A 24888-nucleotide genomic window follows, 5' to 3' on the forward strand; every position below is an offset into this window, starting at 1 on the left:
TTTTTTTGGGATGTTAGAAGGCTTAGAGGTTTAGAAGCAAATCTTAAATTTTTTAAGAACATGTCCAAAAAAACATTTTTAAGGATCAGTTCAGGTCTGAAGTCACTTTGTGGGACTTACATAATAGAAACCACCCATAAATGGTCCCATTTTAGAAACTACACCCCTCAAGCTATTCAAAACTGATTTTACAAACTTTCTTAACCCTTTAAGGTGTTCCACAAGAATTAAAGGAAAATGTAGATGAAATTTCAGAATTTCACTTTTTGGCAGATTTTCTGTCACGGCTGTGTCATGGTCTGGTATAGTGGACCATGACACTTTTGCCGTGCATGCTTGTTGCTGGTTGCAACATGTTGTTTTTGGATGTTTTGACACTTCCCCTTTAAGTTGTGTGTCCCTTCCCATCCTGGTGTGCAAAGGCTTAAGGTGTGTTTGCTAGGTGTGGTGGGTGTGACCTCAGGCCCCATATGTTGGGGTGGTAGAACCTGAGGTCAGTTTGACTTTGCTTGTTAGTCTGTGTAGGAGCTCTGCTCCCTGGCTGTATGTAAAAGTCTGTGTGAGCCACCCTTATTTGTTATATTGTTTCCCTTGCTCTGTCTGCGTGTTTCTGTTTTCCCTCTCCCACCTGGTGTATGTTGTTATGGTGTGGGCCTTGTTTGGAGGTTATTGTGTTGTGTTTCCCCAGAAAGGGGGTTGCTTTCCCGGAGGGGTTTAAGCAAACATCTAGACAGTGCGTTTACGGTCCATCTCGTCGTCGGCAGGTAAGTTCTGGTAACCTAGGTTGTCTGTTGCCTTTTGCTACTTACCTGTCGTTCGGCTGTGAACCCTGTCTAGTTGGTGGCCAGCTGCTGGGCTTCTGGAGACACCATGCATCCATTGTGTTGGATGAATGGGTGGTCTCTGCCCTGTCTTTAGGCTTAGGGCATAGCAGGGATACTTTGGGGTCATAGGTTGGTGAGCATGAGCCCCCTTACTTTCTAAAGCGGCTCATGCATTAAGAGTTTAGGGAGATCTTCAGGGTCGCGTTAGGAGGTTACCTGCTCCCTGTTCCCTGCTATCCAGTGTAGCAGCGACTTATATTGTACGGTGGGGGGTTTCCCCCACTCCCCGCCGTGACATTTTCATCCATTTTTAATAAATTTTTTCCAGTAACAAAACAAGGGTAACAGCCAAATAAAACTCAATATTTATTGCCCTGATTCTGTAGTTTACAAAAACACTTAATATATGGTCGTTAACCTCTGTACGGGCACATGGTAGAGCGCAGTAGGAAAGGAGCGCCATGTGGTTTTTGTAGGGCAGATTTCACTAGGATAATTTTAAGTTGCCATGTCACATTTGAAGACCCCCTGATGCACCCTTAGAGTAGAAACTCCAAAAAAGTGACCCCATTTTGGAAAATACACCCCTCAAGGTATTTGGCAACCTTTTAGGTGTTCCACAAGAATTAAAGGAAAATGTAGATGAAATTTCAGAATTTCACTTCTTTGACAGATTTTCCATTTTAATCCATTTTTTCAGCTAACAAAAAAGGGTTAACAGCCAAACTCAATATTTATTACCCTAAGGCCTAATGCACACGACAGTATTTTTTCACGGTCCGCAAAAACGGAGGATCCACGGACATGAAAAAAAAGTTGTTTTGGTGTCCGCCTGGCCGTGCGGAGCCAAACGGATCCGTCCTGAATTACAATAATGTCATGGAACCATGAACCAGACGTACAACAAGAGATAGGTGGAAATAAGAAGGCTTTATTGAAAATAAAGCTGTAAGGCAAAAGTCCAAGCGGATGGCTAAACCGAAGCAGGGTCTTGCAAAGCCAGAAGTCGGGAACCAGAAGGGTAGTCAGACGAAGCCAGGATCAGGAACCAGCAGGGTAGTCAGACGAGGCCTGGATCAGGAACCAGCAGGGTAGTCAGACGAAGCCAGGATCAGGAACCAGAAGGGTAGTCAGACGAAGCCAGGATCAGGAACCAGAAGCAGCAGCAGTCTAGAAGCATGTGAACACAGGAGGACCAAGCAGGGAACTGAAGCCACAGACCTCCTATATATATGAGCTAGGCATCCAGCTCCTCCCAGTGGGAAGGAGAAGCCGCAGGGTGGGAGGCTACAAGAAACCCAGAAACCAAGATGGCCGCCAGCACATGTCAAACGAAGGAGGACAGCAAGAAGGTAAGACCATGACAAATGCAAGTCATTGGGGACGGATCCGTTTGACGTTGACACAATATGGTGCCATTTCAAACGGATCCGTCCCCATTGACTTTCAATGTAAAGTCTGGAGTCCCTTTTATACCATCGGATCGGAGTTTTCTCCAATCCGATGGTATATTTTAACTTGAAGCGTCCCCATCACCATGGGAACGCCTCTATGTTAGAATATACTGTTGGATATGAGTTAGATCGTGAAAACTCAATTTAGACAGTATATTCTAACACAGAGGCGTTCCCATGGTGATGGGGACGCTTCTAGTTAGAATATACTACAAACTGTGTACATGACTGCCCCCTGCTGCCTGGCAGCACCCGATCTCTTACAGGGGGCCGTGATCAGCACAATTAACCCCTCAGGTGCCGCACCTGAAGGGGTTAATTGTACTATCATATCCCCCTGTAAGAGATCAGGGCTGCCAGGCAGCAGGGGGCAGACCCCCCCCCCTCCCCAGTTTGAATATCATTGGTGTCCAGTGTGGCCCCACCCCCTCCCTCCCTCTATTGTAATAATTCGTTGGTGGCACAGTGTGCGCCCCCCCCCCCCCGCCACCCCCTCTTCCTCCCTCTATTGTAATAATTCGTTGGTGGCACAGTGTGTGCCCCCTGCCCCCCTTCCTCTCTCTATTGTAATAATTCGTTGGTGGCACAGTGTTCGCCCCCCCGCCCCCCTTCCTCCCTCTATTGTAATAATTTGTTGGTGGCACAGTGTGCCGCACCTGAAGGGGTTAATTGTGCTGATCACGGCCCCCTGTAAGAGATCGGGTGCTGCCAGGCAGCAGGGGGCAGTCTTGTACACAGTTTGTAGTGTATTCTAACTAGAAGCGTCCTTATCACCATGGGAATGCCTCTGTGTTAGAATATACTGTCGGATATGAGTTTTCACGACGTGAAAACTTAGATCTGAAAAAGCTTTTATGCAGACGGATCTTTGGATCCGTCTGTATGAAAGTAACCTACGGCCATGGATCACGGACACGGATGCCAATCTTGTGTGCATCCGTGTTCTTTCACGGACCCATTGACTTGAATGGGTCTGTGAACCGTTGTCCGTCAAAAAAATAGGACAGGCCATATTTTTTTGACGGACAGGATACACGGATCATGGTCTCGGCATCAAAACGGTGCATTTTCCGATTTTTCCACGGACCCATTGAAAGTCAATGGGTCCGCGAAAAAAAACGGAAAACGGCACAACGGCCACGGATGCACACAACGGTCGTGTGCATGAGGCCTAATTCTGTAATTTACAGAAACACCCCATTTGTGATTGTAAACTGCTGTACGGGCACACGGCAGGGTGCAGAAGGAAAGGAGCACCATGTGGTTTTTGGAGGGCAGATTTCACTGAGATAATTTTAAGTTGCAATGTCATATTTTAAGACCAGACCACCTGATTCACCCCTAGAGTAGAAACTAAAAAAAAAAAAAAAAACATTTTGGAAAATACTAGATAAGGTGGCAGTTTTTTGGGTACTATTTTAGGGTACATATTTTGTTTGGTTGCTTTAGATTACACTTTTTGTGAGGTAAGGTAACAAAAATAGCTGTTTTGGCACCGTTTTTACTTTTTGTTTTTTATAATGTTCATCTGACAGGTTAGATCATGTGCTATTTTTATAGAGTAGGTTGCTTCGGTTAATACCAAATATTTTGGTTGTTAGTTACATAATAAAGCATTTTTGAAAAAAAAAAGATTTTTTTTGTCTCCATATTCTGAAAGCCATAGTTTTTTAAATTTTTTGGGTGACTGTTTTATGTAGGGGCTAACTTTTTTCAATATTAGATGGCAATTTAATAGGTACTATTTTAGGGTGCATATGAATTTTTGATCTATTGGTATTACACTTTTTGTGATGTAAGGTGACAAAAAATGTTTTTTTTTACACATTTTTTATTTTTTTATGTTGTTCGCCTGAGGGGTTAGATCACGTGATATTTTTATACAGAAGGTTGTTACGGTCGCGACAATACCTAATATGTATACTTTTTTATTTATTTACGTTTTACACAATTAAAGCATTTTTGAAAAAAAAAACATATTTTAGTGTCTCCATAATCTGAGAGCCATATATATATATTTTTTGTGGGATGAGGTGATGGTTTGATTGGTACTATTTTGCGGGGTATACGCCTTTTTTATGTTGGTGTTTTAGCAGTTTTTATTTTATTTTTTCTACGACGTTCAGGTGAGGGAGTGGATCACGTGATATTTTTATACAGAAGGTTGTTACGGTCGCGACAATACCTAATATGTATACTTTTTTATTTATTTACGTTTTACACAATAAAAGCATTTTTGAAAAAAAAAACATATTTTAGTGTCTCCATAATCTGAGAGCCATATATATATATTTTTTGTGGGATGAGGTGATGGTTTGATTGGTACTATTTTGCGGGGTATACGCCTTTTTTATGTTGGTGTTTTAGCAGTTTTTATTTTATTTTTTCTACAACGTTCAGGTGAGGGAGTGGATCATGTGATATTTTTATAGCGTCTATAATTAATTGGCTGTCAGCTTTTATGCTGACAGCCTGCCTGTGCGACCTAGCCTAAGGGCTGGATCTCACAGGCTTCCGTAGAAGGCAAGCCCAGATGCCTATGGAAGGCATCTGGCTCGCCTTCTCTGCCATCGGGTCCCCGCCACTACAATGTGGGGACCTGATGGAGACCGCAGCATACAAAGTATTAATACGCTGGTCTTCAGCGATGCCGGCGTATGCAGCAGGGGCCCGGCTGTCAGTGACTTCCGGATCCATGCCTTGGGGGTCCAGGTCTGAATAATGAGCATCCTCATCTTTTGCTGGTGGCTTTACTTCTTCCAAATTATTCTTCAAAGTCTCTATGTCCTCGAAAAGTCAGCAAGATGCAGAGAGAGGAGGAACATGATGTTCCTGATTACATATTCTCATTGATATTAGATGATGTGGAAAAGGAGTAAAGCAGATGGCTCAAGAAGGGCTCCCACCTGTAGGTCAGGTGAGTGCTGGGGTTGGAGAAGTGGGTATGCCAGCAAATTGTGCCCCCATCTAAGCAGCTAAACCCCATATCAGTGATAGCCCCTTTTTAAAGGTGCCTTGCGGTCATTACAATGAAGACAGACTATACAATGCCGTCTTCATTATGAAATGAAAGGCAGCTGCAGGCTAATTGGCTGCACGATCCTTCACCGCAGCATGGCAACAACCTGCTCTCAGCATGGCTGCTCCGTGTGGCCATACCATAAGGCCTTATGCACACGACCGTTCCGTTTTTTGCGATTAGCAAACTGCGGATCCGGAAAACACAGAAGCCACCCATGTGCATTCCACAATTTGCGGAACAGGCGGCCCATTGTAGAAATGCAATTTTCTTGTCCGCAAAACGGACAAGAATAGGACAGGTTATTTTTTTTTGCAGGGCTGCGTAACAGAGCGACGGATGCGGAAAGCACATTGAAGTGAATGGGTCCGCAACTGAGCCGCAAAAACTGTGGCTCAGATGCGGACCAGAACAACGGTCGTGTGCATGAGCCCTAAGGCCTCATGCACACGACCGTTCCATTTTTTGCAGTCTGCAAATTGCGGATCCGCAAAACATGGAAGCTGCCCGTGTGCCTTCCGCAATTTGCGGTGATGGAACAGTCAGCCCATTGTAGAAATGCCTATTCCTGTCTGCAAAACGGACAATAGGACATGTTATTTTTTTTGCAGGGCTACGGAACGGAGCAACGGATGCGGACAGCGCAAGGAGTGCCGTCTGCATCTTTTGCGGCCCCATTAAAGTGAATGGGTCTGCACCCGAGCCACAAAAACTGCGGCTCGGATGCGGACCAGAACAACGGTCGTGTGCATGAGGCCTAAGGCAGAGTGGCCTGGGTATACCTGATTTATAGGGGTTTGTGACAAATAAATGCGTAACTAATCAAACTTCTTGTGGAACTTCGGCAAAGATGCCGAATCAAATTTTTCTAAAATTCGCTCATCTCTTAGCCCTTTTCTTTGTACAGATGTCAGTCTCTGTGGAAATGTAAAGTAGCAGGTTTCCTGCTCACAGTGAGTCCCGTCAGATAGAAGCCCTGATGGCTCATGTGTATGCCTTATCTCTGAATGCTTATAGAATTATTTAACCCCTTAGTGACCAAGCCTGTTTGGGCCTTTATGACCAAGCGTTTTTCTTCCTTTTTTCATGGTCTCGTTCCAAGAGCTATAACTTTTTTATTTTTTCGTCTATATAGCTTTATGAGGGCTTTTTTTTTTTACGGGACAAGTTGTAGTTTTTAATGGCACCATTTTGGGGTACACATAACTTTCTGATTAACTTTTATTAACTCTTTCTGGGAGGGAGATGGGGGAAAATAGCAATACTGCCACTGCGTTTTTGCATTATAAATTTTACGGCGTTCATTTTTCGGTAAAAAATAACATAATATCTTTATTCTCTGGGTCAGTACGATTACAGTGATACTAAATACTTATAATTTATTTTACGTTTTACTACTTTTTTCCAATAAAACCCCTTTTATTAACCAAAAAAATGATTTTGCATTGCCACATCACAAGACCCATAACTGTTTTTTTTCTTTTTCTATGGAGTTGTGTGAGGGCTTGATTTTTGAGGGACAACTTGTATTTTTCATTGGTATCATTTTGGAGTAAATGTTTTTCATTGGTATCATTTTGGAGTAAGTTTTTTTCGGTGGAAACTAAGAATAAATTTGAAATTCAGTATTTTTTTTTTTTTTTTTTACGGCGTTCACCATAGGGGATAATTTATGTAACATTTATGTAGTCCGGGTCGTTACGGACGCGGCAATACCAAACATATGGGGGATATTTTCTTTTTGCAATTTTTTTCATTTAAAAGCGTATTTTCAATGGAAAAAAAAAAGCATATTTTTTTATTTTATGGAATTGTTTTTTATTTAATAAATGTGTATTTTTGTAAAAAAAAAAATTTACTACTTAAAAGTCCCACAAGGGGACTATAATATACAGTATTTTGATTGCTTTTAAGATGTAATGCATTATCTCTATAAGGCATTACATTTCAATAGCAATGCTATTCAAACCTTGACCAGCAGGCTGCGCCAGAGAGGCACAGGCTGCTGGAGATAACTGAAGACAGGCTCGGGGCCCTGATCGGAAGCAAGGTAAGCTTCCCAACTAGGGATGAGCGAACTCGAACTGTATAGTTCGGGTTCGTACCGAATTTTGGGGTGTCCGTGACACGGACCCGAACCCGGACATTTTCGTAAAAGTCCGGGTTCGGGTTCGGTGTTCGTCGCTTTCTTCGCGCTTTTGTGACGCTTTCTTGGCGCTTTTTGAAAGGCTGCAAAGCAGCCAATCAACAAGCGTCATACTACTTGCCCCAAGAGGCCATCACAGCCATGCCTACTATTGGCATGGCTGTGATTGGCCAGAGCACCATGTGACCCAGCCTCTATTTAAGCTGGAGTCACATAGCGCCGCCCGTCACTCTGCTCTGATTAGCGTAGGGAGAGGTTGCGGCTGCGACAGTAGGGCGAGATTAGGCAGATTAACTCCTCCAAAGGACTTGATTAACTGATCGATCTGCAGCTGTGGATCATTGAGCTGCTGATCCTCAATTGCTCACTGTTTTTAGGCTGCCCAGACCGTTTGTCAGTCACATTTTTCTGGGGTGATCGGCGGCCATTTTGTGTCTTGTGGTGCGCCAGCACAAGCTGCGACCAAGTGCATTTAACCCTCAATGGTGTGGTTGTTTTTTGGCTAAAGCCTACATCAGGGTGAAGCTGTCACACCAAGTGCATTTAACCAGCAATAGTCTGTTTATTTTTTGGCCATATACTACATCAGGGGCAAGCTGCGCCTGTCACCAAGTGCATTTAACCCTCAATGGTGCGTTTGTTTTTTGGCTAAAGCCTACATCAGGGTGAAGCTGTCACACCAAGTGCATTTAACCAGCAATAGTCTGTTTATTTTTTGGCCATATACTACATCAGGGGCAAGCTGCGCCCGTCACCAAGTGCATTTAACCCTCAGTAGTGTGGTTGGTCAAGCTATCACACCAAGTGCATTTAACCAGCAATAGTCTGTTCATTTTTTGGCCATATACTAAATCAGGGGCAAGCTGCGCCCATCACCAAGTGCATTTAACCAGCAATAGTCTGTTCATTTTTTGGCCATATACTACATCAGGGGCAAGCTGCGCCCGTCACCAAGTGCATTTAACCCTCAGTAGTGTGGTTGGTCAAGCTGTGACACCAAGTGCATTTAACCAGCAATAGTCTGTTCATTTTTTGGCCATATACTAAATCAGGGGCAAGCTGCGCCCATCACCAAGTGCATTTAACCAGCAATAGTGTGGTTATTTTTTGGCCATATCCCAGTCTAATTATGTCACTAAATCCATACCGGTCACCCAGCGCCTAAATACTAGGCCTCAAATTTATATCCCGCTAAATCTCTCGTTACCGCTGTCCTGTTGTGGCTGGGAAAGTTATTTAGTGTCCGTCAAAGCACATTTTTTGTTCTGGGTTGAAATACAATTCCCAATTTAGCAATTTAAAAATTTAGTGGTTTCTGCTGTATCAGAGCTATTTGAAATCTATCCCTAAAAGGGTATATAATATTCAAGGTGCACATAGGGACATTCAGAATAACTTCACACACCCGCTACTGTGCATTTCCAAGTCTAATTCTGTCACTAAACCCATACCTGTCACCCAGCGCCTAAATACTAGGCCTCAAATTCATATCCAGCTAAATCTGTCGTTAGTGCTGTAGCTGGGCGAGTTATTTAGTGTCCGTTCAAGCACATTTCTTGTTCTGGGTTGAAATACAATTCCCAATTTAGCAATTTCATAATTTAGTGGTTTCTGCTATATCAGAGCTATTTGAAATCTATCCCTAAAAGGGTAGATCATATTGAAGGTGCACATAGGGACATTCAGAATAACTTCACACACCCGCTACTGTGCATTTCCAAGTCTAATTCTGTCACTAAACCCATACCTGTCACCCAGCGCCTAAATACTAGGCCTCAAATTTATATCCAGCTAAATCTGTCCTTAGTGCTGTAGCTGGGCGAGTTATTTAGTGTCCGTTCAAGCACATTTCTTGTTCTGGGTTGAAATACAATTCCCAATTTAGCAATTTCATAATTTAGTGGTTTCTGCTATATCAGAGCTATTTGAAATCTATCCCTAAAAGGGTATATAATATTCAAGGTGCACATTGGGTCATTCAGAATAACTTCACACACACCCGCTACTGTGTATTTCCAAGTCTAATTCTGTCACTAAACCCATACCTGTCACCCAGCGCCTAAATACTAGGCCTCAAATTTATATCCAGCTAAATCTGTCCTTAGTGCTGTAGCTGGGCGAGTTATTTAGTGTCCGTTCAAGCACATTTCTTGTTCTGGGTTGAAATACAATTCCCAATTTAGCAATTTCATAATTTAGTGGTTTCTGCTATATCAGAGCTATTTGAAATCTATCCCTAAAAGGGTAGATCATATTGAAGGTGCACATAGGGACATTCAGAATAACTTCACACACCCGCTACTGTGCATTTCCAAGTCTAATTCTGTCACTAAACCCATACCTGTCACCCAGCGCCTAAATACTAGGCCTCAAATTTATATCCAGCTAAATCTGTCCTTAGTGCTGTAGCTGGGCGAGTTATTTAGTGTCCGTTCAAGCACATTTCTTGTTCTGGGTTGAAATACAATTCCCAATTTAGCAATTTCATAATTTAGTGGTTTCTGCTATATCAGAGCTATTTGAAATCTATCCCTAAAAGGGTATATAATATTCAAGGTGCACATTGGGTCATTCAGAATAACTTCACACACACCCGCTACTGTGTATTTCTAAGTCTAATTCTGTCACTAAACCCATACCTGTCACCCAGCGCCTAAATACTAGGCCTCAAATTTATATCCAGCTAAATCTGTCCTTAGTGCTGTAGCTGGGCGAGTTATTTAGTGTCCGTTCAAGCACATTTCTTGTTCTGGGTTGAAATACAATTCCCAATTTAGCAATTTCATAATTTAGTGGTTTCTGCTATATCAGAGCTATTTGAAATCTATCCCTAAAAGGGTAGATCATATTGAAGGTGCACATAGGGACATTCAGAATAACTTCACACACCCGCTACTGTGCATTTCCAAGTCTAATTCTGTCACTAAACCCATACCTGTCACCCAGCGCCTAAATACTAGGCCTCAAATTTATATCCAGCTAAATCTGTCCTTAGTGCTGTAGCTGGGCGAGTTATTTAGTGTCCGTTCAAGCACATTTCTTGTTCTGTGTTGAAATACAATTCCCAATTTAGCAATTTCATAATTTAGTGGTTTCTGCTATATCAGAGCTATTTGAAATCTATCCCTAAAAGGGTAGATCATATTGAAGGTGCACATAGGGACATTCAGAATAACTTCACACACCCGCTACTGTGCATTTCCAAGTCTAATTCTGTCACTAAACCCATACCTGTCACCCAGCGCCTAAATACTAGGCCTCAAATTTATATCCAGCTAAATCTGTCCTTAGTGCTGTAGCTGGGCGAGTTATTTAGTGTCCGTTCAAGCACATTTCTTGTTCTGGGTTGAAATACAATTCCCAATTTAGCAATTTCATAATTTAGTGGTTTCTGCTATATCAGAGCTATTTGAAATCTATCCCTAAAAGGGTATATAATATTCAAGGTGCACATTGGGTCATTCAGAATAACTTCACACACACCCGCTACTGTGTATTTCCAAGTCTAATTCTGTCACTAAACCCATACCTGTCACCCAGCGCCTAAATACTAGGCCTCAAATTTATATCCAGCTAAATCTGTCCTTAGTGCTGTAGCTGGGCGAGTTATTTAGTGTCCGTTCAAGCACATTTCTTGTTCTGGGTTGAAATACAATTCCCAATTTAGCAATTTCATAATTTAGTGGTTTCTGCTATATCAGAGCTATTTGAAATCTATCCCTAAAAGGGTATATAATATTCAAGGTGCACATTGGGTCATTCAGAATAACTTCACACACACCCGCTACTGTGTATTTCCAAGTCTAATTCTGTCACTAAACCCATACCTGTCACCCAGCGCCTAAATACTAGGCCTCAAATTTATATCCAGCTAAATCTGTCCTTAGTGCTGTAGCTGGGCGAGTTATTTAGTGTCCGTTCAAGCACATTTCTTGTTCTGGGTTGAAATACAATTCCCAATTTAGCAATTTCATAATTTAGTGGTTTCTGCTATATCAGAGCTATTTGAAATCTATCCCTAAAAGGGTAGATCATATTGAAGGTGCACATAGGGACATTCAGAATAACTTCACACACCCGCTACTGTGCATTTCCAAGTCTAATTCTGTCACTAAACCCATACCTGTCACCCAGCGCCTAAATACTAGGCCTCAAATTTATATCCAGCTAAATCTGTCCTTAGTGCTGTAGCTGGGCAAGTTATTTAGTGTCCGTTCAAGCACATTTCTTGTTCTGGGTTGAAATACAATTCCCAATTTAGCAATTTCATAATTTAGTGGTTTCTGCTATATCAGAGCTATTTGAAATCTATCCCTAAAAGGGTATATAATATTCAAGGTGCACATTGGGTCATTCAGAATAACTTCACACACACCCGCTACTGTGTATTTCTAAGTCTAATTCTGTCACTAAACCCATACCTGTCACCCAGCGCCTAAATACTAGGCCTCAAATTTATATCCTGCTAAATCTCTCGTTAACGCTGTCCTGTTGTGGCTGGGAAAGTTATTTAGTGTCCGTCAAAGCACATTTTTTGTTCTGGGTTGAAATACAATTCCCAATTTAACAATTTCATAATTTAGTGGTTTCTGCTATATCAGAGCTATTTGAAATCTATCCCTAAAAGGGTATATAATATTCAAGGTGCACATTGGGTCATTCAGAATAACTTCACACACACCCGCTACTGTGTATTTCCAAGTCTAATTCTGTCACTAAACCCATACCTGTCACCCAGCGCCTAAATACTAGGCCTCAAATTTATATCCTGCTAAATCTCTCGTTAACGCTGTCCTGTTGTGGCTGGGAAAGTTATTTAGTGTCCGTCAAAGCACATTTTTTGTTCTGGGTTGAAATACAATTCCCAATTTAGCAATTTCATAATTTAGTGGTTTCTGCTATATCAGAGCTATTTGAAATCTATCCCTAAAAGGGTATATAATATTCAAGGTGCACATTGGGTCATTCAGAATAACTTCACACACACCCGCTACTGTGTATTTCTAAGTCTAATTCTGTCACTAAACCCATACCTGTCACCCAGCGCCTAAATACTAGGCCTCAAATTTATATCCTGCTAAATCTCTCGTTAACGCTGTCCTGTTGTGGCTGGGAAAGTTATTTAGTGTCCGTCAAAGCACATTTTTTGTTCTGGGTTGAAATACAATTCCCAATTTAGCAATTTCATAATTTAGTGGTTTCTGCTATATCAGAGCTATTTGAAATCTATCCCTAAAAGGGTATATAATATTCAAGGTGCACATTGGGTCATTCAGAATAACTTCACACACACACGCTTCTGTGCATTTCCAAGTCTAATTCTGTCACTAAATCCATACCGGTCACCCAGCGCCTAAATACTAGGCCTCAAATTTATATCCCGCTGAATTTGAATACAATACATTGGGCCAAATAATATATTTGTTGTTGTGGTGAACCATAACAATGAGAAAAACATCTAGTAAGGGACGCGGACGTGGACATGGTCGTGGTGGTGTTAGTGGACCCTCTGGTGCTGGGAGAGGACGTGGCCGTTCTGCCACATCCACACGTCCTAGTGTACCAACTACCTCAGGTCCCAGTAGCCGCCAGAATTTACAGCGATATATGGTGGGGCCCAATGCCGTTCTAAGGATGGTAAGGCCTGAGCAGGTACAGGCATTAGTCAATTGGGTGGCCGACAGTGGATCCAGCACGTTCACATTATCTCCCACCCAGTCTTCTGCAGAAAGCGCACAGATGGCGCCTGAAAACCAACCCCATCAGTCTGTCACATCACCCCCATGCATACCAGGGAAACTGTCTCAGCCTCAAGTTATGCAGCAGTCTCTTATGCTGTTTGAAGACTCCGCTGGCAGGGTTTCCCAAGGGCATCCACCTAGCCCTTCCCCAGCGGTGAAAGACATAGAATGCACTGACGCACAACCACTTATGTTTCCTGATGATGAGGACATGGGAATACCACCTCAGCATGTCTCTGATGATGACGAAACACAGGTGCCAACTGCTGCGTCTTTCTGCAGTGTGCAGACTGAACAGGAGGTCAGGGATCAAGACTGGGTGGAAGACGATGCAGGGGACGATGAGGTCCTAGACCCCACATGGAATGAAGGTCGTGCCACTGACTTTCACAGTTCGGAGGAAGAGGCAGTGGTGAGACCGAGCCAACAGCGTAGCAAAAGAGGGAGCAGTGGGCAAAAGCAGAACACCCGCCGCCAAGAGACTCCGCCTGCTACTGACCGCCGCCATCTGGGACCGAGCACCCCAAAGGCAGCTTCAAGGAGTTCCCTGGCATGGCACTTCTTCAAACAATGTGCTGACGACAAGACCCGAGTGGTTTGCACGCTGTGCCATCAGAGCCTGAAGCGAGGCATTAACGTTCTGAACCTGAGCACAACCTGCATGACCAGGCACCTGCATGCAAAGCATGAACTGCAGTGGAGTAAACACCTTAAAACAAGGAAGTCACTCAGGCTCCCCCTGCTACCTCTTCTGCTGCTGCCGCCTCGGCCTATTCTGCTGCTGCCGCCTCGGCCTCTTCCTCCGCCTCTGGAGGAACGTTGGCACCTGCCGCCCAGCAAACAGGGGATGTACCACCAACACCACCACCACCACCTCCGTCACCAAGCGTCTCAACCATGTCACACGCCAGCGTTCAGCTCTCCATCTCACAAACATTTGATAGAAAGCGTAAATTCCCACCTAGCCACCCTCGATCCCTGGCCCTGAATGCCAGCATTTCTAAACTACTGGCCTATGAAATGCTGTCATTTAGGCTGGTGGACACAGACAGCTTCAAACAGCTCATGTCGCTTGCTGTCCCACAGTATGTTGTTCCCAGCCGGCACTACTTCTCCAAGAGAGCCGTGCCTTCCCTGCACAACCAAGTATCCGATAAAATCAAGTGTGCACTGCGCAACGCCATCTGTAGCAAGGTCCACCTAACCACAGATACGTGGACCAGTAAGCACGGCCAGGGACGCTATATCTCCCTAACTGCACACTGGGTAAATGTAGTGGCAGCTGGGCCCCAGGCGGAGAGCTGTTTGGCGCACGTCCTTCCGCCGCCAAGGATCGCAGGGCAACATTCTTTGCCTCCTGTTGCCACCTCCTCCTTCTCGGCTTCCTCCTCCTCTTCTTCCACCTGCTCATCCAGTCAGCCACACACCTTCACCACCAACTTCAGCACAGCCCGGGGTAAACGTCAGCAGGCCATTCTGAAACTCATATGTTTGGGGGACAGGCCCCACACCGCACAGGAGTTGTGGCGGGGTATTGAACAACAGACCGACGAGTGGTTGCTGCCGGTGAGCCTCAAGCCCGGCCTGGTGGTGTGTGATAATGGGCGAAATCTCGTTGCAGCTCTGGGACTAGCCAATTTGACGCACATCCCTTGCTTGGCGCATGTGCTGAATTTGGTGGTGCAGAAGTTCATTCACAACTACCCCGACATGTCAGAGCTGCTGCATAAAGTGCGGGCCGTCTGTTCGCGCTTCCGGCGTTCACATCCTGCTGCTGCTCGCCTGTCTGCGCTACAGCGTAACTTCGGCCTTCCCGCTCACCGCCTCATATGCGACGTGCCCACCAGGTGGAACTCCACCTTGCACATGCTGGACAGACTGTGCGAGCAGCAGCAGGCCATAGTGGAGTTTCAGCTGCAGCACGCACGGGTCAGTCGCACTACAGAACAGCACCACTTCACCACCAATGACTGGGCCTCCATGCGAGACCTGTGTGCCCTGTTGCGCTGTTTCGAGTACTCCACCAACATGGCCAGTGGCGATGACACCGTTATCAGCGTTACAATACCACTTCTATGTCTCCTTGAGAAAACACTTAGGGCGATGATGGAAGAGGAGGTGGCCCAGGAGGAGGAGGAGGAGGAAGAGGGGTCATTTTTAGCACTTTCAGGCCAGTCTCTTCGAAGTGACTCAGAGGGAGGTTTTTGGCAACAGCAGAGGCCAGGTACAAATGTGGCCAGCCAGGGCCCACTACTGGAGGACGAGGAGGACGAGGATGAGGAGGAGGTGGAGGAGGATGAGGATGAAGCATGGTCACAGCGGGGTGGCACCCAACGCAGCTCGGGTCCATCACTGGTGCGTGGCTGGGGGGAAAGGCAGGACGATGACGATACGCCTCCCACAGAGGACAGCTTGTCCTTACCCCTGGGCAGCCTGGCACACATGAGCGACTACATGCTGCAGTGCCTGCGCAACGACAGCAGAGTTGCCCACATTTTAACCTGTGCGGACTACTGGGTTGCCACCCTGCTGGATCCACGCTACAAAGACAATGTGCCCACCTTACTTCCTGCACTGGAGCGTGATAGGAAGATGCGCGAGTACAAGCGCACGTTGGTAGACGCGCTACTGAGAGCATTCCCAAATGTCACAGGGGAACAAGTGGAAGCCCAAGGCCAAGGCAGAGGAGGAGCAAGAGGTCGCCAAGGCAGCTGTGTCACGGCCAGCTCCTCTGAGGGCAGGGTTAGCATGGCAGAGATGTGGAAAACTTTTGTCAACACGCCACAGCTAACTGCACCACCACCTGATACGCAACGTGTTAGCAGGAGGCAACATTTCACTAACATGGTGGAACAGTACGTGTGCACACCCCTCCACGTACTGACTGATGGTTCGGCCCCATTCAACTTCTGGGTCTCTAAATTGTCCACGTGGCCAGAGCTAGCCTTTTATGCCTTGGAGGTGCTGGCCTGCCCGGCAGCCAGCGTTTTGTCTGAACGTGTATTCAGCACGGCAGGGGGCGTCATTACAGACAAACGCAGCCGCCTGTCTACAGCCAATGTGGACAAGCTGACGTTCATAAAAATGAACCAGGCATGGATCCCACAGGACCTGTCCGTCCCTTGTCCAGATTAGACATTAACTACCTCCCCATAACCATATATTATTGGACTCCAGGGCACTTCCTCATTCAATCCTATTTTTATTTTCATTTTACCATTATATTGCGAGGCTACCCAAAGTTGAATGAACCTCTCCTCTGCCTGTGTGCTAGGCCTAAATATATGCCAATGGACTGTTGCAGTGGTGGCTGACATGAAGCCTGATTCTCTGCTATGACATGCAGACTAATTCTCTGCTGACATGAAGCCAGATTGTCTGTTACGGGACCTCTCTCCTCTGCCTGGGTGCTGGGCCTAAATTTATGACAATGGACTGTTGCAGTGGTGGCTGACGTGAAGCCTGATTCTCTGCTATGACATGCAGACTGATTCTCTGCTGACATGAAGCCAGATCGTCTGTTACGGGACCTCTCTGCTCTGCCTGTGTGCTAGGCCTAAATATATGCCAATGGACTGTTGCAGTGGTGGGTGACGTGAAGCCTCATTCTCTGCTATGACATGCAGACTGATTCTCTGCTGACATGAAGCCAGATCGTCTGTTACGGGACCTCTCTGCTCTGCCTGTGTGCTAGGCCTAAATATATGCCAATGGACTGTTGCAGTGGTGGGTGACGTGAAGCCTCATTCTCTGCTATGACATGCAGACTGATTCTCTGCTGACATGAAGCCAGATTGTCTGTTACGGGACCTCTCTGCTCTGCCTGTGTGCTAGGCCTAAATATATGCCAATGGACTGTTGCAGTGGTGGGTGACGTGAAGCCTCATTCTCTGCTATGACATGCAGACTGATTCTCTGCTGTCATGAAGCCAGATTGTCTGTTACGGGACCTCTCTGCTCTGCCTGTGTGCTAGGCCTAAATATATGCCAATGGACTGTTGCAGTGGTGGGTGACGTGAAGCCTCATTCTCTGCTATGACATGCAGACTGATTCTCTGCTGACATGAAGCCAGATCGTCTGTTACGGGACCTCTCTGCTCTGCCTGTGTGCTAGGCCTAAATATATGCCAATGGACTGTTGCAGTGGTGGGTGACGTGAAGCCTCATTCTCTGCTATGACATGCAGACTGATTCTCTGCTGACATGAAGCCAGATCGTCTGTTACGGGACCTCTCTGCTCTGCCTGTGTGCTAGGCCTAAATATATGCCAATGGACTGTTGCAGTGGTGGGTGACGTGAAGCCTCATTCTCTGCTATGACATGCAGACTGATTCTCTGCTGACATGAAGCCAGATTGTCTGTTACGGGACCTCTCTGCTCTGCCTGTGTGCTAGGCCTAAATATATGCCAATGGACTGTTGCAGTGGTGGGTGACGTGAAGCCTCATTCTCTGCTATGACATGCAGACTGATTCTCTGCTGTCATGAAGCCAGATTGTCTGTTACGGGACCTCTCTGCTCTGCCTGTGTGCTAGGCCTAAATATATGCCAATGGACTGTTGCAGTGGTGGGTGACGTGAAGCCTCATTCTCTGCTATGACATGCAGACTGATTCTCTGCTGACATGAAGCCAGATCGTCTGTTACGGGACCTCTCTGCTCTGCCTGTGTGCTAGGCCTAAATATATGCCAATGGACTGTTGCAGTGGTGGGTGACGTGAAGCCTCATTCTCTGCTATGACATGCAGACTGATTCTCTGCTGACATGAAGCCAGATCGTCTGTTACGGGACCTCTCTGCTCTGCCTGTGTGCTAGGCCTAAATATATGCCAATGGACTGTTGCAGTGGTGGGTGACGTGAAGCCTCATTCTCTGCTATGACATGCAGACTGATTCTCTGCTGACATGAAGCCAGATTGTCTGTTACGGGACCTCTCTGCTCTGCCTGTGTGCTAGGCCTAAATATATGCCAATGGACTGTTGCAGTGGTGGGTGACGTGAAGCCTCATTCTCTGCTATGACATGCAGACTGATTCTCTGCTGTCATGAAGCCAGATTGTCTGTTACGGGACCTCTCTGCTCTGCCTGTGTGCTAGGCCTAAATATATGCCAATGGACTGTTGCAGTGGTGGGTGACGTGAAGCCTCATTCTCTGCTATGACATGCAGACTGATTCTCTGCTGACATGAAGCCAGATCGTCTGTTACGGGACCTCTCTGCTCTGCCTGTGTGCTAGGCCTAAATATATGCCAATCGACTGTTGCAGTGGTGGCTGACGTGAAGCCTCATTCTCTGCTATGACATGCAGACTGATTCTCTGCTGACATGAAGCCAGATTGTCTGTTACGGGACCTCTCTGCTCTGCCTGTTTGCTAGGCCTAAATATATGCCAATGGACTGTTGCAGTGGTGGGTGACGTGAAGCCTCATTCTCTGCTATGACATGCAGACTGATTCTCTGCTGTCATGAAGCCAGATTGTCTGTTACGGGACCTCTCTGCTCTGCCTGTGTGCTAGGCCTAAATATATGCCAATGGACTGTTGCAGTGGTGGGTGACGTGAAGCCTCATTCTCTGCTATGACATGCAGACTGATTCTCTGCTGACATGAAGCCAGATTGTCTGTTACGGGACCTCTCTCCTCTGCCTGTGTGTGTGCTGGGCCTAAATATATGCCAATGGACTGTTGCAGTGGTGGCTGACGTGAAGCCTCATTCTCTGCTATGACATGCAGACTGATTCTCTGCTGACATGAAGCCAGATTCTCTGTTACGGGACCTCTCTCCTCTGCCTGTGTGTGTGCTGGGCCTAAATATATGCCAATGGACTGTTGCAGTGGTGGCTGACGTGAAGCCTCATTCTCTGCTATGACATGCAGACTGATTCTCTGCTGACATGAAGCCAGATTCTCTGTTACGGGACCTCTCTCCTCTGCCTGTGTGTGTGCTGGGCCTAAATATATGCCAATGGACTGTTGCAGTGGTGGCTGACGTGAAGCCTCATTCTCTGCTATGACATGCAGACTAATTCTCTGCTGACATGAAGACAGATTCTCTGTTACGGGACCTCCCTCCTCTGCCTGGGTGCTGGGCCTAAATATATGCCAATGGACTGTTGCAGTGGTGGCTGACGTGAAGCCTCATTCTCTGCTATGACATGCAGACTAATTCTCTGCTGACATGAAGACAGATTCTCTGTTACGGGACCTCTCTCCTCTGCCTGGGTGCCGGGGCCTAAATATCTGAGAATGGACTGTTCCAGTGGTGGGTGACGGGAAGCCAGATTCTCTGCTATGGAACCTCTCTCCAATTGATTTTGGTTAATTTTTATTTATTTAATTTTTATTTTAATTCATTTCCCTATCCACATTTGTTTGCAGGGGATTTACCTACATGTTGCTGCCTTTTGCAGCCCTCTAGCTCTTTCCTGGGCTGTTTTACAGCCTTTTTAGTGCCGAAAAGTTCGGGTCCCCATTGACTTCAATGGGGTTCGGGTTCGGGACGAAGTTCGGATCGGGTTCGGATCCCGAACCCGAACATTTCCGGGATGTTCGGCCGAACTTCTCGAACCCGAACATCCAGGTGTTCGCTCAACTCTATTCCCAACACATCAGCACCCCGCGATCACATTTTCGGGGTGCTGATGGGAGACAGAGGGAGTCCGCTCCCTCTGTCACCACTTTACATGCAGCGGGGGTTAACCACTTCAGCCCCGCTAGCTGAAACCCCCTTCATGACCAGAGCACTTTTTACACTTCGGCACTACACTCCTTTCACCGTTTATCGCTCGGTCATGCAACTTACCACCCAAATGAATTTTACCTCCTTTTCTTCTCACTAATGGAGCTTTCATTTGGTGGTATTTTATTGCTGCTGACATTTTAACTTTTTTTGTTATTAATCAAAATGTAATGATTTTTTTGCAAAAAAATGACATTTTTCACTTTCAGCTGTAAAATTTTGCAAAAAAAAACGACATCCATATATGAATTTTTCGCTAAATTTATTGTTCTACATGTCTTTGATAAAAAAAAATGTTTGGGCAAAAAAAATATGGTTTGGGTAAAAGTTATAGCGTTTACAAACTATGGTACAAAAATGTGAATTTCCGCTTTTTGAAACAGCTCTGATTTTCTGAGCACCTGTCATGATTCCTGAGGTTCTAAAATGCCCAAACAATAGAAAAACCCCACAAATGACCCCATTTCGGAAAGTATACACCCTAAGGTATTCTCTGATGGGCATAGTGAGTTCATAGAACTTTTTATTTTTTGTCACAAGTTAGCGGAAAATGATGATGATTTATTTTTTCTTTTTTTTTCTTACAAAGTCTCATATTCCACTAACTTGCGACAAAAAATAAAAAATTCTAGGAACTCACCATGCCCCTCACAGAATACCTTGGGGTGTTTTCTTTCCAAAATGGGGTCACTTGTGGCGTAGTTATACTGCCCTGGCAATTTAGGGGCCCATATGTGTGAGAAGAACTTTGCAATCAAAATCTGTAAAAAATGACCGGTGAAATCCGAAAGGTGCACTTTGGAATATGTGCCCCTGTGCCCACCTTGGCATCAAAAAAGTGTCACACATCTGGTATCGCCGTACTCAGGAGAAGTTGGGTAATGTGTTTTGGGGTGTCATTTTACATATACAGATGCTGGGTGAGAGAAATATCTTGGCAAAAGACAACTTTTCCCATTTTTTTATACAAAGTTGGCATTTGACCAAGATATTTTTCTCACCCAGCATGGGTATATGTAAAATGACACCCCAAAACACATTTCCCAACTTCTCCTGAGTACGGCGATACCAGATGTGTCACACTTTTTTGCTGCCAAGGTGGGCAAAGGGGCACATATTCCAAAGTGCACCTTTCGGATTTCGCAGGCCATTTTTTACACATTTTGATTGCAAAGTTCTTCTCACACATTTGGGCCCCTAAATTGCCAGGGCAGTATAACTACGGCACAAGTGGCCCCATTTTGGAAAGAAGACACCCCAAGGTATTCCGTGAGGGGCATGGCGAGTTCCTAGAATTTATTTATTTTTGTCACAAGTTAGCGGAAAATTATGATTTTTTTTTTCTCTTTTTTCCTTACAAAGTCTCATATTCCACTAACTTGCGACAAAAAATAAAAAATTCTAGGAACTCGCCATGCCCCTCACGGAATACCTTGGGGTGTCTTCTTTCCAAAATGGGGTCACTTGTGGCGTAGTTATACTACCCTGGCAATTTAGGGGCCCATATGTGTGAGAAGTACTTTGCAATCAAAATGTGTAAAAAATGGCCTGCGAAATCCGAAAGGTGCACTTTGGAATATGTGCCCCTTTGCCCACCTTGGAATCAAAAAAGTGTCACACATCTGGTATCGCCGTACTCAGGAGAAGTTGGGGAAAGTGTTTTGGGGTGTCATTTTACATATACCCATGCTGGGTGAGATAAATATCTTGGCAAAAGACAACTTTTCCCATTTTTTTTATACAAAGTTGGCATTTGACCAAGATATTTCTCTCACCCAGCATGGGTATATATAAAATGACACCCCAAAACACATTCCCCAACTTCTCCTGAGTACGGCGATACCAGATGTGTGACACTTTTTTGCAGCCTAGATGCGCAAAGGTGCCCAAATTCCTTTTAGGAGGGCATTTTTAGACATTTGGATCCCAGACTTCTTCTCACGCTTTAGGGCCCCTAAAAAGCCAGGGCAGTATAAATACCCCACATGTGACCCCACTTTGGAAAGAAGACACCCCAAGGTATTCAATGAGGGGCCTGGCGAGTTCATAGAATTTTTATTTTTTTGCATAAGTTAGCGGAAATTGATTTTTTTTAGTTTTTTTCTCACAAAGTCTAACTTTCCGCTAACTTAGGACAAAAATTTCAATCTTTCATGGACTCAATATGCCCCTCAGCGAATACCTTGGGGTGTCTTCTTTCCGAAATGGGGTCACATGTGGGGTATTTATACTGCCCTGGCTTTTTAGGGGCCCTAAAGCGTGAGAAGAAGTCTGGAATATAAATGTCTAAAAATGTTTACGCATTTGGATTCCGTGAGGGGTATGGTGAGTTCATGTGAGATTTTATTTTTTGACACAAGTTAGTGGAATATGAGACTTTGTAAGAAAAAACAAACAAAAAAAATATATATTTCCGCTAACTTGAGCCAAAAAAATGTCTGAATGGAGCCTTACAGGAGGGGTGATCAATGACAGGGGGTGATCAATGACAGGGGGTGATCAATGACAGGGGGGTGATCAATGACAGGGGGGTGATCACCCATATAGACTCCCTGATCACCTCCATCTCTGATCACCCCCCTGGTAAGGCTCCATTCAGACGTCCGTATGATTTTTACGGATCCATGGATACATGGATCGGATCCGCAAAACACATGCGGACGTCTGAATGGAGCCTTACAGGGGGGTGATCAATGACAGGGGGTGATCAGGGAGTGTATATGGGTGATCACCCCGTGTCATTGATCACCCCCCTGGTAAGGCTCCATTCAGACGTCCGTATGATTTTTACGGATCCATGGATACATGGATCGGATCCGCAAAACACATGCAGATGTCTGAATGGAGCCTTACAGGGGGGTGATCAATTACAGGGGGTGATCAGGGAGTGTATATGGGTGATCACCCCCTGTCATTGATCACCCCCCTGGTAAGGCTCCATTCAGACGTCCGTATGATTTTTACGGATCCATGGATACATGGATCGGATCCGCAAAACACATGCGGACGTCTGAATGGAGCCTTACAGGGGGGTGATCAAATACAGGGGGTGATCAGGGAGTGTATATGGGTGATCACCCCCTGTCATTGATCACCCCCCTGGTAAGGCTCCATTCAGACGTCCGTATGATTTTTACGGATCCATGGATACATGGATCGGATCCGCAAAACACATGCGGACGTCTGAATGGAGCCTTACAGGGGGGTGATCAATGACAGGGGGTGATCAGGGAGTGTATATGGGTGATCACCCCCTGTCATTGATCACCCCCCTGGTAAGGCTCCATTCAGACGTCCGTATGATTTTTACGGATCCATGGATACATGGATCGGATCCGCAAAACACATGCGGACGTCTGAATGGAGCCTTACAGGGGGGTGATCAATGACAGGGGGTGATCAGGGAGTGTATATGGGTGATCACCCCCTGTCATTGATCACCCCCCTGGTAAGGCTCCATTCAGACGTCCGTATGATTTTTACGGATCCATGGATACATGGATCGGATCCGCAAAACACATGCGGACGTCTGAATGGAGCCTTACAGGGGGGTGATCAATGACAGGGGGTGATCAGGGAGTGTATATGGGTGATCACCCCCTGTCATTGATCACCCCCCTGGTAAGGCTCCATTCAGACGTCCGTATGATTTTTACGGATCCATGGATACATGGATCGGATCCGCAAAACACATGCGGACGTCTGAATGGAGCCTTACAGTGGGGTGATCAATGACAGGGGGTGATCAGGGAGTGTATATGGGATGATCACCCCCCTGTAAGGCTCCATTCAGACGTCCGCATGTGTTTTGCGGATCCGATCCATGTATCCATGGATCCGTAAAAATCATACGGACGTCTGAATGGAGCCTTGCAGGGGGGTGATCAATGACAGGGGGGTGATCAATGACAGGGGGTGATCAGGGAATCTATATGGGTGATCACCCGCCTGTCATTGATCACCCCCCTGTAAGGCTCCATTCAGACGTCCGCATGTGTTTTGCGGATCCGATCCATGTATCCATGGATCCGTAAAAATCATACGGACGTCTGAATGGAGCCTTGCAGGGGGGTGATCAATGACAGGGGGGTGATCAATGACAGGGGGTGATCAGGGAATCTATATGGGTGATCACCCGCCTGTCATTGATCACCCCCCTGTAAGGCTCCATTCAGACGTCCGCATGTGTTTTGCGGATCCGATCCATGTATCCATGGATCCGTAAAAATCATACGGACGTCTGAATGGAGCCTTGCAGGGGGGTGATCAATGACAGGGGGGTGATCAATGACAGGGGGTGATCAGGGAATCTATATGTGTGATCACCCGCCTGTCATTGATCACCCCCCTGTAAGGCTCCATTCAGACGTCCGCATGTGTTTTGCGGATCCGATCCATGTATCCATGGATCCGTAAAAATCATACGGAAGTCTGAATGGAGCCTTGCAGGGGGGTGATCAATGACAGGGGGTGATCAGGGAATCTATATGGGTGATCACCCGCCTGTCATTGATCACCCCCCTGTAAGGCTCCATTCAGACGTCCGCATGTGTTTTGCGGATCCGATCCATGTATCCATGGATCCGTAAAAATCATACGGACGTCTGAATGGAGCCTTGCAGGGGGGTGATCAATGACAGGGGGGTGATCAATGACAGGGGGTGATCAGAGAATCTATATGGGTGATCACCCGCCTGTCATTGATCACCCCCCTGTCAGGCTCCATTCAGCCGTCCGCATGTGTTTTGCGGATCCGATCCATGTATCTGTGGATCCGTAAAAATCATACGGACGTCTGAACGGAGCCTGACAGGGGGGTGACCAATGACAGGGGGGTGATCAATGACAGGGGGGGTGATCAGGGAGTTTATATGGGGTGATCTGGGGTTTTTTAAGGGGTTAATAAGTGACGGGGGGGTGTAGTGTAGTGTTTGGTGCGACTTTACTGACCTACCTGTGTCCTCTGGT

At 45.7% G+C, this 24888-nt stretch overlaps 1 protein-coding gene across 1 annotated transcript in view; it reads right to left on the reverse strand.

Annotated features, from left to right (window-relative positions):
• LOC122942210 (alpha-2-macroglobulin-like protein 1) overlaps nt 1–24888 on the reverse strand; it is a 273571-nt gene that overhangs the window by 213090 nt on the left and 35593 nt on the right. The gene's annotated exons all lie outside the window — the stretch shown is intronic.

This window comes from Bufo gargarizans, chromosome 6, assembly GCF_014858855.1.
Source record: "Bufo gargarizans isolate SCDJY-AF-19 chromosome 6, ASM1485885v1, whole genome shotgun sequence".
NCBI classification, from domain to species: Eukaryota; Metazoa; Chordata; class Amphibia; order Anura; family Bufonidae; genus Bufo; species Bufo gargarizans.